Genomic DNA, 4,707 nt, shown 5'->3' with positions numbered 1-4,707 from the left:
AAGTGTGCAGTTTATGGGCATCAGTCACCTCGTGACGGTGGGCCGACCTCCTTCACGTCTCACCGCTGTAGCCTCGCAGCCTATTCAGCAGTTGTCCCTTGAAGGGGCGACGCCCACCGAGCAAGGCCTGATGTACTTGACGGGCGCAGGCCATACATCCAGCAAGATGTCCGTTGTGATGACTCTGAATATTCCTGTGCCACGCTAGAAAGGAACTGGACTCTCCTTTAAGTGGTAAAGAAATTAGTAAGAAGGCCAAGCATAGCACCTTATTTTATTTATCTGAAGGCTTGGCCATTTTCCGTGAAGGAACTGCACTCACAGAAGACAGTCAAATCAGGATCGGTGAGGGGTGTTTCTAACACGTCTTCTCTGACTGCTTATGTATAGGGAATTACCTGCTTGCAGTCACATCTTTCAGCCTCAGTTTCCTCCTTTTTCCTGGTAGAAAGGTGGCAGGGATTAAGGAACAATATGTCCTCTTTTTTTTTTTTGGTATCTGAGAATTGAACTCAGGACCTTGTGCTTGTGAGGCAGGTGGCAGAACCACTGTGCTAAATCCCTGGCCCCAAGCAATATGTCTTTACTTGCACGGTTTAGTCCTTCTGGAAGTAGAGCTTGGTATTTAAGGAGTCAGTTGTCTGACAACCATAGGCTTCCTGCCCAGCGCCCATCAGACCCTCAGCTGCCTACTTGCGGGTGGAGGGTACAGTGAGAGATAACGAAAGAGAGACAAATTTGAAGTCAGTACCGCAGAGTGGGCAAAACACAAGACCTTGTCAGCTTGGCCCACTTTTATTAGCCAGTGAGGAGCGTGAGGGAGGGGCAGTGTACTCTTCATGGATCAGCGACTGCAGTAAGACTGAAGTAGGAGAATGAGGAACATTATTCTGTTAAACATCACAGAAGAAGCAAGTTAAAATCCTGCCCCATATCTGGTACTCGCTTTCTTTGTGCAGGCCTCAGCAGATGTTATCCTGCCTCAGGAGTGCTGAGATTACTGGATTATGTCCCGCCCAGCCAGAAAGCCCACAGCCTTCCACAAAAACTTCCCTGTTCCCGAAGCAAGTCAGTGCCTGCCTGGTGACTGTGGAGCCTGTAGTTTGGTCCCCACCCACCTATATATATCGAGGCTGTCCCCACACTCCCTTTGGAAGAAAGAAGTCCGTGGGCCGGGGATTCAGCTCAATGGTTCCACCTCTTGCCTTGCAAGCACAGGTCCCGAGTTTGATTCCTGGGTTCCAAAAAAAAAGAAAGAAGTCCTGCCACACTGTGAGGTGTATATACAGTGAGATCTTTGCATAAAGGCAGCTCGGATGCTTCTGGTACCTAGAAAGCATGGCAGCCAGGCACACAGCGCCGCAGCTCAAAGACACACAAGCCGTCCTTTTGCCATCTAATTCATGACTCAGATACCGCAGGGGCTGGTGAGCAGGTCCCCCGCCCTGCATAAGCACCGCCAAACCATGCCTCACCTTATATCAACACAGGGATGGAAACAGTGTCCGGTAGGAGGGCTTGGAGCTGTGGCATCTGGAAGCGCTTGTTTAAGCTTCTGGAATGCAGTTTAGGAACCAGATTCCCTGATTAAAGTATCTACCTTTGGGGCTTTTTTATAACCTGACAGAGGGATTGTGCAGTCTCGCCATACCTTGCTGTCCAAAAGCTCATAACTCCTAGGAACCCCCTTAGCTGTTTTAGAGTCTTGGGCCGTGGGAAGGAAAGTATTGTTTTAATTCTCTCTTCCCCCAGCCTTCAGTTCCCTTAGATATGATAAGGCCCAAGTATTTTACCTCAAGGCTGAAGAGTTGTGCCTTAGACTTAGAAACCTTATAACCTCTGTCTGCTAGAAAATTCAGCAGGGCATGGCTACCTTGGCTAGAGAGCTCTTCTCAGGGGGCCGGTGACAGTGTATCATCTGCTTATTACAAGACTGAGACTTGGGAATATTCAAAACGTGTCAAGTTGTGAGAAAGCACTTGTCCAAAGAGATGAGACGTCTCCGTGCCCTTGAGGAAGCACAGCCCATGTCAGCTGAGAGGCCTGGTGGTGATGATTTTCAATGGCAAAAAGAAACTGGAAATCTACAGGTAAAGAGATATTTAAATCTAACACTGACAACTGACCGGCACCTTAAGGCCCTGAGGAAGGAGAGTGTACAGGTCAGGGACCACCAGGAGTGTTGGCACAACTGCCAATCTAAGGTCCTACACTATCCTCCACTCTCCACTGGATTTTGGTTTGTTTTTTGGTTTTTGAGACAGGGTCTCACTATGCAGTTGAGACTGACCTAGAACTCACTATGTAGCCCAGGTTGGTCTCGAACTCACAGCGATCCTCCTGCCTCAGCCTCCTTGGTGCTGGGATTACAGGCGTGCGCCACCACGCACGCCCAGCTCCACTGGGCTTTGAACTCCCAGGATTGGAGTGTCCCAGGGGCTGTTACAGGTGTAAGTAAACCTTGTTCCCTTAAGTTATCAATTAGAGGCAAAGTCCCTTTTTAACTTCAAGCCTTAGAGGGTATTGCCTGGGGTGAGGAAATACAGTAGGATCTTTCAGATATATTTGCACCGGGGCAGCTCTTACCAGTCTTCCTATTCTGCCTTTAGCTGCCCACACTTCAGGATTTATTTGTCTCTACAAGCGGGAGGTAGCACACCTGACCTGGGTGCAAGGAGACCACCGTATTTAAGCAAGATAGATATCTCTCCCCAGGAGGGGAGCTGGACCTTCAGCCATGATCCAAAAGGAATGGGAGAACAAAAAGCATCCCAGTTATAACTGCAGGGTTGAGAAATATAGCGAGTTACCTGTGTTACCTCCTCTCAGGTGACTCCTCTCACTGAGGTATGACGGCTGGAAGGAAGGCCGGGGTTGAAAAGAACCAAGAGGCTCGCAACAGGCTGGTTTCTTTTCTCTCTACAGTTGCAGCAGGAAACTGCGGGGGATTTTCAGGGCCACTCAAACACAGAGAGAGGAACAAAGTGGCTTTTACTAGCCAGTGGCTCAAGAAGGGACTTCAGTCCTCTCAAGAGCCCCAAATAGAAGTTTCCTCTTCTTTCTACACCTCTTTTTTACATCTGTGAGGCTTAATTCCTTTGGCGTTTCCCTGGGAACATAGCAAGCAGGATTCACACAAAGCAGAGCTGTTGCAGGGTCTGACAGGGCTTTGAGTCCATTATGCTCCTTTGGTGACAGATTACAGAGGTTGCCATGGTTACTCAGGTGCATTCTATAAAGACTATAGTTACCCAGTTAGCCCACAGTTGCCCAAGTCCATACAGAGGGGTGGCTTCCTCCCAGTCACCATTACCCGGGCCTCCTCTGCGGAGGTGACCGTCCAGCCCTAGGGAGAAGGCAGAAAGTGCCTTGGGGCCCTTCAGTCTTGCTGGACCGACTGGTGAGAGGTCTGATCCTTGGGACCTCTGTCTCAGAGAGCAGTCTGACTTCAAGTGGTCACCTTTGCACTCAGGGCATGGCTCAGGGGACCTCTTGTCATGACAGTTTGTTGTTGTTGTTTTATTTTGGTACTGGGGATCGAACTTGGGACCTTGCACTTACAAGGCAGGCAGTAGAACCCTTGAGCTAAATCCCTGGCCTGTCCTGACAGTTTTTGATCACAGTCCCTCCTCAGGTGGCCTGGCTTTTTGTAGTGATTGCAGGTAAGTTTAGTTGTCAAGCTCCTCTTGGAGCCCCAGGAATCAGACTTACAGTCTATTCCTTTTAAGGCCACAACCAAGGCTGCCACTTTCTCTTGGTCTCTTTTTTTTCTCCCCTGGGCCTCCTCCTGGTCTGGATTATAAAATACTGAGGAAGCAATTCTCACTAAAGTGTCAAGCAAGCTATCTGGAGCAAAAGCCATCTTTTGTAGCCTTTCCCTAATACCTGAGGCACTGGGCAATAAACTTGTCTTTAAGAATAATGTACCACGTCAGGAGCCAGGGATGTGTGTTTCATCGATGCCTCTTGCAAATGTGCTAAGAAGGTACAGGGGCTCTCATCTTTCTCTCAGTGAATAGTTGTCAACTTAAAACGATCAAAGGGCTTAGTTCTCGTCCTTCTTAGACCTTCAACAATACATGTTTGAAGGGCCAGGATGTAGCTCAGTGGTGCCGCGCCCGCCTTGCAAATGCGAGGTCCCGAGGTCGACCCTGGTACCACAGGGGGAAAAAAAGAACACAGTCTGAAGATGTCTCGTGTTCCAGTCTCCCGTGCGGTTGGTCAATCAGTGAGGATCTTCTGCAGGGACTGCTTGGGCTCCAGTAGGACCTGCCTTTTCCTGACTGCCTGTCTTTTGGCCTTTTAAGAATAGCGATATGATATTCATCTCCAAATGGAACAGCAGCTTGTCACGGCGCTTGCCTCGCATTGGAAGTCAATGCTTGATTTCAGAGTAACATTACATCGTTCCAGTCTCGTTCGTAGGTCTGAGTCAGACCCAAAATACCTCGAGGTACTTGTCAGAGTCATCTGAAAACTTGCCTGGATCTTGTTTGATCTGTTTGAGGTCACTGAGGGGAATGGATATGGGTTAGGGCCAAATTCTCCACCTAGCCCCTGTAAGGGACCCTGTCTTTAAGGGACTTGAGCAAAATCAGATAGGGATGGATAATGCCCAGTAGAGACTTTAACTAGGTTGGCTTTGAACACTCACCCTGACAGTCTGAAGGGCAAGGGAGGGGAGCCTCGGGCTCAATGGTAGTGGAT

General features: G+C 49.1%; 1 long non-coding RNA gene across 1 annotated transcript; it reads right to left on the bottom strand.

Moving 5' to 3' along the window:
* Positions 1-358: 358 nt before the first annotated feature.
* On the bottom strand, positions 359-3,173 carry LOC117287039. The gene is made up of 3 exons (XR_004518212.1): positions 2,811-3,173; positions 1,119-1,234; positions 359-890 (listed from the first exon to the last, which is right to left on the bottom strand). It is a non-coding gene; the product is annotated as an uncharacterized LOC117287039 (long non-coding RNA).
* Between the last annotated feature and the right edge of the window lie 1,534 nt (positions 3,174-4,707).

Source organism: Fukomys damarensis, unplaced genomic scaffold (genome assembly GCF_012274545.1).
Source record: "Fukomys damarensis isolate Sample0158 unplaced genomic scaffold, DMR_v1.0_HiC HiC_scaffold_20, whole genome shotgun sequence".
In the NCBI taxonomy this organism is placed as follows: domain Eukaryota; kingdom Metazoa; phylum Chordata; class Mammalia; order Rodentia; family Bathyergidae; genus Fukomys; species Fukomys damarensis.
This window is presented reverse-complemented; position numbering and strand designations above follow the sequence as displayed.